Raw genomic sequence first — 14,694 nt, 5'->3', positions numbered from 1 at the left:
GTTAAATGCTGTTGCTAAGGTTCCAATACAAAATGAGGGTGGGCAAAGGAGGGCAGATCTGAGGGCTATTCTGCAAACAGGATCATGGGCCTTGATGATAAAGACATGAGGGTAAAGTAGAAGGCTGTAGCATGTTTAGCTTTTTGATGCCTGAGGAGCTTTGTATGTTGGCAGTTAACACATTTAGCTGTTTTTTAGATATGTTCATTAGAAAATATGATAAAGTACAAAGAATGAAGCAACAAAACTTTACCCATTATCCCAGTTCGTAGAGATGATCACTGCTGACATTTTGCCTGTATGCCCTTTACTCTTGAAATACAGGTTTTGAAAAATCAGCTGAAAAATTCATTTCTCAGGTCTCTGGCCTTATGAACTGCTATAATATGTTGATCCACAATGATGACTTCCTATTATTCTTGTTTTGCTTGTTTCTGAGGCAGGAACTCACTATGTAGCCCTGGCTGGCTGGCTTTGAAAGGTTGATTTGCCTGTCTCTACCTCATCAGTGCCGGGATGAGGAGCATACATCATCATGCCTAGTCTTAACTTTGTTTAGAATACAAATATTAAATATTACCTAATATAAACTATGTACTGAATTAATTTTTGCCCTGTTAGGTGTTAAAACCAGGGCCTCTTGCATTCTAGGCCGGGGCTCTACCATTAACTGAAACTCTAGTCCTGAATAATTTTGTTTTCTTCAGTCAGATGAACTAGGCTTTATGTGAAGGAACTTCCTTAACAGCTATTCCCTGGAAAGGAAATAGGTGGTGGTGATGCACCCTTGACATGCTCTCATTAGTAAGGGATTTTAACCTGTAGATGTAACCTGCCCACACACTCAGGGCCACAGACAGGTTCACTTTGATTAATTCATAAAATGCAAATTCCAAGCGCTGAGCCCTGGGGGAAGACAAACACAGCAGCATCTCCGTTTGTCAAAAGATCCTAAAGCAGTGCTCATTATTTCCCGCCACTTGAACTCCGAGCTTGTGAAGGTTTGAACGAGCCTGTGCACGCACATAAATCGAGGGGGAAAAATTGCTGAGGTCTGGAAGCTGTTGATCAAAATACCTTATCTTAGATTCTTCCAAAGGAGCAGAGCAGCCGGGGTGAGGAGAAGAGGCTTGTTGTTTTTGTTTTTTGGTATGGTTTTTTTTTTTTTTTTTTTGGTAAGCATTTTTTTTTTTTTTTTTGTTGGGAGGGAAATTTATCTGGAAGGGCAGAGTCAGGGAGATTCAAAGAAGGCCTTAAAAAGCTTCAGAAATAGAGTGCCCAAGAGGACTTGAGGGAGATCGAGCATGGGACCAACGTAGCTCCGGGAAGGCTGCCCTCTTGAGGGTAGCCCTATTCAGGTAAGGTACCGACAGATCAGGCAGAGGTGTGGCAGCTGGTCCGGGCTCCCAGGCTACAGGAGGACCTATGTCCTCCCCTAGATCTTTGGTCATCCCAGCTCATCAGCTCTTGGCGCTGCCCAGATGGATATGAAGCGATGGGTTTGGGGCAGAAAGGAAAAGTCCAGGAGTGTTAAACACTATTTATAAGGAGAGAGGTCGGGGAACGGGTGTCGAAAGACTGAGATTTCAGTCTGGGGTGGAGTTGTTACACAGGGCAAGTGTGGGACAGAAGGTAGAAGCATGCCCTGGGGTTTCCCTCAAAACTCCGTATCTAAATTCCCATTTGCAAAGCAAGCCCTGCCTTCTCACCCGTCCAACTCTCCGCTCCACAACCTGGGTTCTCTTTTACAAACATCAAGTGGCTTTTGCAGGTCCTGGGTCTGGACTCCGCTTGCTCTAGAGCTCTGGCTCCAGCGGGTTGTCCCTGGAGGACTGTAGTGAGTGAGATTTGGCCCGGGCTCTGTCATTCAATCTGCCTGCAGTGTGCCCCGCGGCTGGCGGGAGGCAAGGGGGTCGCACAGGAAGGAACCTGCGCCCTGAGCAAACACTGATCGCCGTGGACGCTCTGTGGGAACCGGCGTCCCGGACAGGTCCCAAGTTCCCCTTTTTCCGCCACCTGCGCCGGGCGGCTGGAGTTTGCAGACTTGCTACGGAGTCCCTGCGAGTTGGGCGGCGTACGCGGGGCCAATGAGGGCACCCCTCGGAGGGCTCGGCTCCTCCTGCGCGCGCTGATTGGTCCCGCGGCGGTGAGGCCGGGCTGGCCGGGCGCGAGTGGGAGTGGCTTTACAGGAACGTATTTCAAGCGCTTCTCTTTTGGAAAGCATACCATAATTGCATGATAATTACTTAATTCACCAGAAGCACAGTCACCTCCCTTTTGGAGATGCCCCCGCCCCCCCCCCCCCCCCCGCCGCCCCGCGCATCCCTCCCGCCGCGCTCGCGGCCTCCCTCCTCCCTCCTGCGCTCCAGCTCGGGCGGCGCGCGGGCGGCGTCCGCATTGCACACTCTGGGGGCGCCGCAGTGCTCGTGGGATGGGGCAGCGGGCTGCCGTTGGCGGCCGGGATCCGCGCGCAGCCCGGGTGAGTAGAGGCAGGCTTCCCGGGAGAGCACAAAGGGAGGCGCGCTGGGTACCAGGCCGGCGGATGCGGGCGCGCATCGAACCCAGCAGCGGGCTGAGCAGCGGCCACTGCTCCGGGCCGGGACATTCCCACCGGGCCGGGGTCGCGTCCTCTGCGCCCGCGCGCATCTGCGCCGGGTGGCGGGCTGAGCTGTGTGTGCAGCGGGGCAGGTCTGGAGCGACCTGTGTGCGCCAGTGTACCCAGCCGGCGCACGCCGGGGCAAGATGCAAATGTCAGGAGCTGCCAAGTTCAAGGCTGGGGAACCTTTCCAGGAGTCATTCAGCCCCCTTCCCCCGGCCAAGCGTGCGTGCCAGGAACTCCTGCCCGAGTGAGTTCCCCGGCTCCGGAGTGGCAGCGCCCCACATGTTGCTGCGGGGGGCGGTGGCGGTGGCCCGGCTTCGCCCACCGGGGGCGGCTGAGAGAGGCGCTGCGTGCTGGGGCACCGCCCTGCAGACCCGAGCCGCCTCTGGGCCCTGCAATCACCCACCCGGACGACCTCGGTGGGAACAGTCCAAACAGGGAGTGGGGACTTCGCCGACTGCCCCACCCCTTTTACTGTAGTCCAGTGGATTTGTGTTTGACCAATTAATTTCAACATAGAGCCCCTTATTTGTCGATCTATCTAGCTCACTTTGTTCCCTCCACAGACTTACCATTTCTGTCACCTGCCTGGTCCCCTACTTACCCAGTCAACACCCAACTTCCCTTCATTGTAAGGTTCAAAACTTGATGCTTGGGCATGGTTTTATCTAGCATGGTCCAGGCGTTTTTAAGGATTACAACCAACTTGCCATCCTTGGGGATGTTTTAATTTTGGGGGTTCGGGGGGAATTCGGAAAAGATCTGTGGTAGCAATTTGGTAGAACAGCATTGGCTTTGGAGAGCACATGACAAAAAAGAATGTTAAGCTTCTCCCTTTGGTAACCTACCCAAGGTGTGACCTCCAAAATTCAATTTTCTTTGTGGGAGGCTAGGGAGTTTAGATTTTCCAGGGGGAAAGCTTATTTCTTGTTAAATTGACTTGTGGTGACATATACTCTGCTCTGGCCAGCCATCGCTGATGCCATGATATTATTAGAGCAATTCCCTTAAAGCCATTACATTTTCTTTCTAGTGAAAGGAACTCCAAGTAGCTGTTTAAAATTTTGAATCTACCTTATTTCTCTAGAAGACACGAATGGTTACTGTATATGTGCTCACGCGTATCAAGTTTGCAAAAGATACTTGTGCAATCGTCCATGAACCGGATTAATGCACATTTATGTTAAACTCATTTAAATGTAAAACATCTATCTGTTTTCAATTTTAGTTTGCACCTCAACCAAAGACAGCTGACTGAAACTGGACTTAAAAGGGGATTCCTTGTTTAAACAGGTTTACAGCACTCTGGTCTTGAGAACACACAGTAAGCTTTCTGAGCTTATAGGCACACAAGCCTGCTGTGACTTATATATTGGTTCCTTGGGTTAAAATATCAGGCCCACGGAAAAAGGTAGATGTGGTTCAGGGAGCTGCATTTTGAAGCTGTGCATAAGCTTTGTAAGATTAATGTTTATAATATAAAATGAATAAATGGGGTTGGTTTTAGGCAGGTAATGCCAAGTAAAATAGTATTGTATACTTTATGATATATTGTACTATACTGTATAGTTTATGTGGCTTATTGAACTCTCCTATTAAAGTATCTGTGAGGAAATAATATTTTATCACCCCATTTCACAGATGGAACAATTGAGGCTCTGTTTTATTTTATTCTTTTTTTCAAGCTGAATGATAGAGCTCAAATTCAAGTAGTTTTTGAATTCTTCCTTTCCACTTTCTTTATTTCCCACCCTCCAACCCTTCTTTCTTTCCTTTTTTGATGCTGACTTGAGCACTTCCTACCTCTGACTTCTGTACCTCTTTTGATTGTTCAACCCAGAGCTTCAGGGACCTATATGCCTGAGAGGCACTGACATAAGCAAATGTCACTTAGCCTCCCTGATGTGTGGGCTGATGAAAACTTAAGGAAAGAGCTAATAATGGTTTTAAGGAAACACCATTTTCGTGATATGATGTTACTCGTGAGTTGGTAGAGATACAAGTAATCAAACTCTAAAAATGGGTATGCTAATGGTCGTGTTTCAGGAAATTCAAATGACCTGTCAATGTCAGGCATGTTTGAGACATATGTAAGTTTTCTACTTTATAAGCAGAAACTCCCAAGATCTGTGCCCAATGTATCGTGAAGTCTTAAGTGTTATTTCAATTCTATTATTATTATTTTACAAAGAATTGACAAGACAGCTGACTTAAACACAGATTTACTCTAGGAAAAAACTGTCTATTAAGGAAAAGTTCTGAAATCTTCAATGAGTAGTGTACAAAATGCAGAAAACATTGATGAAAGAAATTGCATAGAGAGCTTACAGATTTCAGCCTGTCTGGTTATTTATTAAAGACCAATCACTTGTAGATCTTTTCTTGGAAAGTTATGGCTCAGGATAGTTACTTGTGATGTTGTATAATGTTTAGGATTTATGAGGTGAATTTTGTTTACATTTCATAGGTTAGTATTGAGTTTACCAGTAGTAAGTCTTAAGTGTGTGGGCTTTGGATTCAAGTGTTGACATAATATAAACTATGGACTTCAGTAAGCAATCAGCTCTCTTTGGATTTCAATTCCTTCCAATGGTGAATAGAAAAACTGTACTGACTTCATGCAGTTTTTCAGTTTGTTCATGAAGCAAATAATTATTGATTTCCTAGTTATACCAGCTCTGCTATAGGTACTGGTGAAGTTGTGATCTGTCACCTGAGACCTAATGCACTAAGTCATGTGAAGTTTTTAATGTGTGTTACACCTACTAGCTGTATTATGATTGGTAGCTGTTGCTACCATACATTCACTCAGGAACTGTTCGCTGAGCATCTACTATATGTAACAGAGATTGCAGTATATAATGATGGCTGGTAACTTTCAAATCAGTGTAGGAGAGGGTACTCCAAAGAAAGATGTCAAATATATAATCATCCTGTAAAAAGGAATTCAGTGCTGACACACTGGGGGCAGAAAGGAATTAAATACTCGAAAATCAAATTGAGTATAAGAAAGTTATGGATATGTAAATTATAAGTACCCAAATGTAGTAAGAAAAATAAAAACTTATACCCAAGCTCTTTAAAACACTAGTCAGCAAAAAAAGCAAAAGAATGCTTGAATACATGCAAGTATAAAGGACTATTTGAAGGATTAGCTTATTAAATTTAGCCCAGAAGGGTGATATAGTCCATGTACATTAGACATGAGGTAGCCAGAAATGAATTTGAAAAAGGTTCTCCTAATAGATTTCTGAACCAACATTAAAACACAAATACTATAAAATGAAGATTGTGGAAGTGACTGACTTTCATATACTAAACATACTCAGAGAACAAGGGAGATAAAACAGAGTTTATATAAATTCTTCATGTCTGTTTTTGCTGAGTAAGGTTCCTGCACTCAGGCTCTCTCAAGCAGTTCACACACTGGAGGTAATAGATCAAGAAGTAGCAAGTACTCAGGAGACTCCAGACCTCATCAACAGACTAGATACAGATAAATCACAGGGCCAGATGGGGAGACTTGGTTCACTCCAGACATTAGGGGGACATTGGATCCTGTCAAGGAAAGGGTTTCAGGAAGAACTGTTGGGGTCATCATACCAGACCTATGTCCTTGTGTGTGATTAGAAGAGCAGTATTAAGAGCAAATAAATTATAACAGTGACTTATTTTAGAGACAGGGGGAATAAATGTATTAGAATTAGAGGAGGAAAATCTGTCATTAAAGGGTTGCAGAAAATGTATTTTTTAATCTTTCAAAAAGCCTGATTAATTAGCATGTCCCAGTTTCCTCCCTGTTTGCAACCTTTTGTTATGAATGGGAAGTGGGCCAAGAAACAAGAAGTAGAGTGGAGATGAAGAGGCATTTCTGCCCGTCCAGGAACTAGTTTGGAGGTGGTCTTATTTTAATAATCTTGCATCTGTTTACAGATGATAGGCAGTTCTCATGGTGAATAAACACCAAACTACTACCATGTCACTATGGGAATAACTTAAAACACAAGCTAAATGGGAAGAAAAATAATGGAAGGTTAAAGTCCAAATGGAAGATTAAAGATAAGTGTCCTTGGAAAAGCATTTCCAAGCATGCTTATAGGAGATGGTTTTAAATTCTTTTCCTACCAGCAGACAATATAACTGGCTAGTATCTCTCAGCTGTCTCTTTTTTAAAATAAAAACGTCCCCCAAGTTAAAGTCAATGTGAAGAAAAGAGTAGCTTATACAACTCTGCATTGATGTGACACTGTTTTTTAAGTATATAATTGAGTGAGTTTAACAAATTTTCGGTATCTGTTCATCTGTCTATATGGAGAAAAAAGACATCAAAATATTAACAGTGACTATATCTGGGTAATACTGAGTTTTGAGTGATTTTCATTGTCTTTTTATCTTTATTATTCATTTTTTGTTTTGGGATGTGTGTGTGTGTGTGTGTGTGTGTGTGTATGCTGAATGCATGTGCATGTGCAGGTGAGTACACCCATGCATACATAGGCAGAGGCCCAAGCAGAACATTGGGTGTCTTCCTTTCTCCCTCTCTGTTCTAGCACCCTGACAGGTTTCCTCACTGAATCAGAAGCTCACTGTTGAACTAGGTTGGCTGACCAGCAAGCTCTCAGGATCCGCCTGTGTCTGCCCCCCAGCCCCGATGCTGGGGTCAGGCACACACTGAGAAGTCTGACATCTTATGTGGGATTTGGGGATCCCAGTTCAAGTCATCATGCTTGCAGAGTGGGTGCTCTTACCCACTGAGCCAACATCTCCCCAAATCCTTACCCCCAAATTTCTACAGTGAACATGTTTTGCTCTTATAAGTAAAAATGTTATGAAAAAAGATATGCTATGATAATGGTTGGTTTTATATCATCTTACTATAAAGACTCATTTGAGTGATGATCATTTCTTAGTCTTCTGAAAGGCTGTGAATGAATGAAAATTTTGCCTGCCTACCCACCATGAATACTCTCTTTCTGAAGGGCAAGGTGTTGAAATGAGTGTCTTCAGCATTAGGGGAGAGTGTGGCTTTTATAGATAGTAACAATCGGGAAAAACTTTGCAATGGCTGTTAGGCTATGAGGAACGGAAATGCAAGCCAGGCAAGGTCAGGGAGCAGTGTGCTTCTTCCATTTAGAGCAAGTACAGTGCTTGCCTTGGTGCCTGGCACAGAGAAGGCTCCCCGGAAATACTGTTGAATATTCTGAGCTGAATGAAGGGTCTGACAGCTTCACAGATTCACAGAAATGTAGGAAGGAATGCTGAGGGCCAGTCCTGTTCTCTGGCATAGTTTGATTCATGGGTCTTGTATGTTTATCAACCTGGCCTTTCTTGTATCACAAAAGTGGCTGGTAGTTGTCATCTTGGATTCCTTGTCTTGACTGATGTTGTTCCAGATCTACTGTTTGCATCCACTCTTCCTTCATTTTGTGTTTGTTTGGGGACTGGTGTTTTTTTTTTTTTTTTTAATTGGTTCTGGATTTGTTCTTATTCAGGGCTTGACTTGGGTTCACCATCTCTTCCTCATATCGGATCCAGTATATACCCCCCCCCCCCGAGTTAGCCTTGACCCTTCTGGTAAACTAGTTTTTCACAGAAGCATTTTTATATTCACAACTATTAAATATTGGTAGTTGATTTTTTATGGTTTAAATAATGGTACCCTTCCCAATTTTATTTTAGAACCTAAAACGAATTGTAGTAGTGTCAAGAAGTAGGTAGGGCCTTTTGGGCCCAGCCCCCATGTCCTTATAGAAGCAGTTGAAGAAAGCTTCATGCCCTGTCTGCCATGTGAGGATGAACCAAAAAGATGCCATCTAAGAAGCGGAGAATGAGCCCTTACCAGACAACAGATCTGCTGGTTCCTTGAACTGGGATTTCTCAGCCTCTAAATCTCTAAGCAGTAAGTTCTTTTTGTTTGTAAAGTAACCATCAAAGGCGTTTTTGTTACGGCAACTTGGACAAATTAAGACACATATTGAAACTTGATCCCCACAAGCGTCCTTGTATATTATTCTCTACATCAACCTGATAAGGTATTGTGGTCAAAATAATATACTCAGTATTGTTAGAAAGACTCTTAGCAGAAAAGCAGGGAATTTTGTATTGTTTTTATATAAAATCTTATTTGTGTGATATGGCATGTAACTCTTCCTGTCATTATACCACAAAGGCACTCACATGGTAAGTTGGTACCAAGGATTGTGAATGAGGGCTTGGGTGGGGGAAGCAGCTATTAACTAATGACAGAACATTAAGAACTCTGACTCAGACACTAGTCAAGGGACAGGACCCTACCACTACTAGAGTATCCTCTTAGGTTCAAGTAATCTGATCCCAAGACCAGTGTAGGCCAATCTAGAGGTTACGTGAGCCAGAAGGCTCTAAACCTGCCATTTCTTTTTGGGTCCTTGAAATGGTCCACATAGCACAGCTCAGATATAAGACTGTGACATCCATATTGACTGGTGCAGGGCAGGGTCACCTAGCTTTAGAAGCCTCATCATTCCCAGAGCCAATATCTCATAACAGCCCCACAGAGAACTCTTCCAGTCTTCTATCCTTAATGGATATGCCCAGTTTAGAGAATCACAGTTCTCAGAGACTCCTCAAGCATAGGCATAGTGGCCCCATCAGGTAATTTTAGTTTTCTCCCAGTACCAACTAGAGGGTCATGGTTGCAATTGGGTACCATGGCATTTAAAAACATATTTTATTATTTTTATTTTATGCATATGAGTGTATTGCTTGCATGTATATGAGTGCACCCATGTGCAATGCCTTGGAGGTCAGAAGAGAGTTTCGGATTCCCCTGGAACTGGAATTAAGGACGATTCGTAACTGCCATGTGGGTGCTGGGAATTGAACCCAGGTCCTCTGCAAGGGCAGTCAGTGCTCTTAACTGCTGAGCCATCTCTCCAGCCCCTACCATAGCATTTTTAGCCTTATCATGTTGCTGTAGTGAAAGAGCTATACAGATACCTGAACTCCAATTCTAATGTATTATACATATATTAGAAGTATAGAGTAAATTTGGGTTGTTTATCATGAAAAGTTAAAAAATAAAGCACTAGAATACATCCATTTGAAAACCAGGGATTTTTAAGATAGAAAGTATAAGCTCAAAGATGATGTAATTTCCTGTCTCCTGTCCTGCATTCCCATAATTCCCTGTCTCCTGTCGAGTAATATCATCCTTATTTTCTTTGGCTGAGAGGATGTAGAGTGAAATTTAAAATAGGTTAATAAGTGTTTAGTGTGTACATGAATAATTATCACAAAATGAGTTTAATGTTAGACAAAATGAATATTAAGCATACAGTCTTTATCTTTTATGGGCCTTTTATAAGCCATAGGCATAAGCAATCTTAAATCCAGTATTGTCTAGTTACCTGTGCTTGATTTTTTTTTTTCCCACATTGGGATGAACCCAGGGCCTCTTGTGTGCCTCTGATACATGCCCAGTTTTACTCCCCTGTTCCCCTTTTTAAGGTCAAAATTGCTACTCATCAACAAGACTATCTTTGAATATCCAAAATGATTAAATAACAATGCAGTTAATGTGTTTGAGTGGTAGGATTTGGGGCAACCATTTAAAAATATTTTAAAAATATTTCAATGCTGTAAGAAGGAGGGGAAGGAAAGATCGCAAAATTCTTCTCCCTTTTTCCATTCCAGGTATATAAGATTGACAAATGTACATGTTACTAAGTTTCCTTTCAAGACATCTAGAAATTCTTGTTCCTGTATGCCATTAAAGCATTTTAGATAATGTATACATTTCTTTTCACTTATAATAACTAGAGCCTGTGACCCTGTTTTCTGTCTGGAACTCTTCGTCTACGATGTTATACCTACTTGTGAGCATGTCAATTCTCCATGGCTGTGAAAATTTGGGGGGTCTAGTCTCTCCTCTCATGCACTACTGACTCTACCAGTTACCTGCCTGTGTTGCCCAGGGGCAAGTTTCCTCCAGTTTAACTGACTGGCTGACATTAGCCATTAGCCAGATAGTTACTCACTGTCTGGACATCATTTGCCTCAACTACAAAGTCAGGGGGCTCTACTGATTAAACTTTAAAGTCCAAATGAATAGGAAACAATATACATCTTTTGGCATTTAAAACTACCCATTAATGCTGCTCTAGTAAAATAGTTCTGATTAACTAAAAGCATAGCATAGTTTGTATATGTGGTCCAAACTAAGTTAAATGTATAAGAGTTCCTGACTTCTAAGAGCATAGATCTATAACAAATAATTTAAGAGCTCTGGCACATATCTCTGGAATTGGTTCTTTTTTCCCTGTAAGGATTTCATTGTTCTTTGACTTGATTATCCATGTGGAATATATTGAATTTCTTAGAATTTTTCTATCTAGGAGAAAAAGCTATTTTCAATATTCTAAAATACTGTCATTTAAAAATACCCACTTTAATAGAAGTAATATCTGGCATTTATGTAGTAACTTTCTGTAGATCAAAGGAATATATTAGAAGTACATGGTTTTTCTTTTATGTATAACTTCATAGAAACATTTTCGTTTTATCGAATCCTTTTAATTCAGAATCCCGATCACCCAGCTCAGTGAATTCACAGCCTCTTTTGCAGCCATTCTGATCCATTCTGTCAGATGGACTCCTTGGTCACGAGAAGCCCTCCTTCATTTCCAGATTGACAAGCCTTTTTATCCTTCAAGACCCAGTTCAATGCTGCATCCCCACAAAAGCCTTTTGTCCCGATTCCCCCATCAGTGTTGATTTTACTCTAGTACTTATTCCTGTATTTTGCACTGATGTGTTCTTTTTGCATTCTAGCCTATTATTTATATGACTTACTTCTCTTGGATGCTGGCCTGAGTGCATTGTCTCATACAGACAAAGCTCTTGATGAATATGCTGATGCAAACGACAACTTTCATAGAGTAAAACCATAGAGACTCAGGAGGCATCAAAGGATTAGTTTAGATGGAGAGGATAAGTTTTATGTTGTCTGACAATTGCCACCAAGTTTTGGCCTCTGGATGTCCAGGAAGACAAATCCCACAAGCTGTTAAGGTTTTCCATATGACTTCCCTGCCTTGGTGTCCTGGGAACACCTTCCAGGTACAGTGAATGTTGGAAAATACACAAAACTGTGAGTTTCCTGCAACCCAGGACTTTGGAAAGTTAGAGCTGACATCTCCACAGATAGAAATACAAACCCAGTTGCCTCATACTGTCATACTTAGCAGTGCTAAGCAGTGTTTAAGGTAGAAAATAATTATCCTGTGCTATCCAGACAATTATTCACATGCAGTCTTTTTTAACTTCTTCACTCCTGCCTATTTTTCTAGGCCACATGGGGGCTTCCGAGTTATAAACATAGACTATGCCAAATGTTTGCTCTTAATCTTGGATAAAATAGAGGGCATTATAGTAGACTAGCTCTACATACATAAAGATGTATATTTTCCTTCTATGCTATTGAGCAGTACTTCCCAGAATCATCTTCTATAAAAACCTATGTGCCAGAGGGAATGGTGTATGTGGGGAAGGTGTTTTTTTAAATAGACCTAGACAAAGCTAGGTCTGTTTAATCTCTCACGGCCAGTGTTCTTTGTCTTTGTTGTTATGGATTGGAACCATAACCAACTGACTTGAAATATTTTAAGGAACATCTTGTGAGATGTGACTGATCCACATCAACTCCCCCCAATTCTGAGAAATGATACAGAACTCAACTCCTGCCATGGCCAAGACTGTTACTTTTTTAGTGTAAATAAGTGAGACAAGTGAAAAAAACATGATGTAAAAGACATTTTCCCACCAACGCTATTCAGAGGCTTAACTTTGCAGATGGAGGGCAGTCCATTTCATAAGGTGGAACAGCATCGTAAAGGGCTGTCTGTAATAGTACTTTCCTCTTGGTTTAGAAACTATGCAGAAGACACCTTAGCTAAAAGGGACAATTTTCAGCTAGTCCATGCATGTTCAAGGAATGGAGAATGCGGTGGTATCTGTAAGATATTGCAAGCTAACTCATTTTCTACGGCTCCCAGGCAGTTCTGTCATAGCCTGTGGGTTTCAGATCTCTTGTGGAGAGGCAGCGGTCTGAGATTGGACATGAAAAATAGAAAGCAGAGTGTGCAGAGGAGCTGAAAGACACATGACATTGAAAGCATCATCTGTGTTCTAGTCAGTTTGAGAAAACTTTCTGATCTGGTCCTATCAAGGGAGGCTCTAGAAACAAATAAGCTTGAGGAGACCCACAAAACTCCATCTGCCTTAAATAAATCATCTTTCAGGTCTTGCCGCTTCCACATTAACCATTGTCTTGACAAGCCATTGTCCCAATTCCAGGTTCTGGAAGATTGGCCTTAAACACTTGCCTGAAGGAAGGGCATGCTCAGTAGTGGATGGGTCCAAACTGGAAAATGTATCCAACAGAAAGGAAATGTTGAAGGACTGTGAGTCCAAGCAAGGGAGCTGGGGCAGAGATATAGAAGAGACTACTTCTTCCTGGTGAGATGTGGATGGAAAGGAGGATGTTGGATTTTCACTTCTCACTTTTTTTCTAAAACCCCAAGCAGTTGCTGATTGGTCACCATCAATTTAGACAGCTCATTAGTTGTTTGACTAAGTCCACTAACATCTTTGAATTTTACCTTCCTCATCTGTAAACTCTACAGCAGCATTTCCAGAACAGGATCTGCAGGGACAGACCCTGGTGCTACAGGGGGTTATGGGAAGAAAAAAGATATGCTGGTGGATCTGGTCTCTTAGGGTGACCAGCGTCTTGAAGTGGCAGGCCCATGGTCTGACAATGCTCAAAGACAAACATGCTTGGCAAGGACTGGGCTAAATAATGCTTTTGTTTTTTAAGTTGCAGGACATTTAGTAACTGGATGCAGGAGTAATATCTGAAATGAAATATAATGTGCAGGGAATCCAAAGCCTGTTTGACAGTGGTACTCATTATGTGGGCTCATCCTGGGCAGGGGCGGGGGTGTCAGTGATTTGTACAATACTGAGCTAATATCTGAGATGTTTCTGGTTTTAAGTTCTGTGAATCTACAGTTGATAGTTCATTTCTTTTTCTGTTTTATGTGTTTGCAGCTATTCTTTGTCTAGAAGAGCATGTGTCACATGTAAACCTTTTGATAAAAAATACAATCGGTTAAAAAAATACCCACTTTTACTTTAAGATAAATCCAGGTTGAAAGTACAAACCTGCAAGCTATGCATTTTCCCCTTATTTTCATACTGTAGACTGTGTTGTCACAGACAGTCAAAATACAAGTAATGAATTCTCCAGGCACATGCACAACCCCCCCAACAAAATACTGAAACATTTCTATTAATAGAAGGGATAATACTTCAGAAAGGAATAATTTGTAAAGACCCAAATTTTATTCTGACAGCATTTCTGAGCAGAACAGTACAATTAATCACAGAGCTGTAACAAGGGGATGAAAGGATGAATGCTGAATGCGTACAGATGCGCAGTTCCTTCATCTTCATGGCTGCAGACGGTGGTTAGCACCCTCCCCATATCACTACAACTTGGATTTTGTATTTGATTTCTGTCAGACTCATCCTTTTTTAAAAAAGAATATTTAAAATTATTCTTTGACAATTTCATACATGTGTACAATGTATCTTGATCATACCCAACCCAAATCCTCCTCCTGTTCCACCCTCAGACCCCCAATACTGCTAATACTTTACCCTTCGACCTTCATGTCTTCTTTGCCCTGCATGCAATTATATTATATTATATTATATTATATTATATTATATTATATTATATTATATTATATTATATTATATTATATTATATTATATTATATTATATTATATTATATTATATTATATTATATTATATTGCATGCATATATATTATATTATATTATATTATATTATATTAATTATACTATATTATATATCCCACTGAATCCAGCTAGAGTTGCCTGCATAGGTATGGGAATGGGGCTTTCCACTGGAGCCTGGGCAGCTTACCAGCAGCCACACCCCTGAAGAAAATGACTGCTCTCCTCCAGCAGCCATCAATTGCCAATGCAACTCAGCTGGAGGTGGTGCCTCAGGTACCCCTCCCCCAT

At 41.9% G+C, this 14,694-nt stretch overlaps 1 protein-coding gene across 2 annotated transcripts in view; it reads left to right on the top strand.

The window, feature by feature from the left end:
• Positions 1 to 2,323: 2,323 nt before the first annotated feature.
• The window catches only part of Lypd6 (LY6/PLAUR domain containing 6), a 136,715-nt gene continuing 124,344 nt past the window's right edge, over positions 2,324 to 14,694 (top strand). For both annotated transcript variants that reach the window (XM_008825162.3, XM_029559728.1), the window contains exon 1: positions 2,324 to 2,479. The gene's annotated coding sequence lies outside the window, so the exon portion shown is untranslated. The remainder of the gene's footprint in view (positions 2,480 to 14,694) is intronic.

This window comes from Nannospalax galili, unplaced genomic scaffold (assembly GCF_000622305.1).
Source record: "Nannospalax galili isolate Female #2095 unplaced genomic scaffold, S.galili_v1.0 scaffold87, whole genome shotgun sequence".
NCBI lineage: Eukaryota > Metazoa > Chordata > Mammalia > Rodentia > Spalacidae > Nannospalax > Nannospalax galili.
The sequence above is the reverse complement of the archived record's forward strand: the minus strand, read 5'-3'. Positions and strand labels throughout refer to the sequence as shown.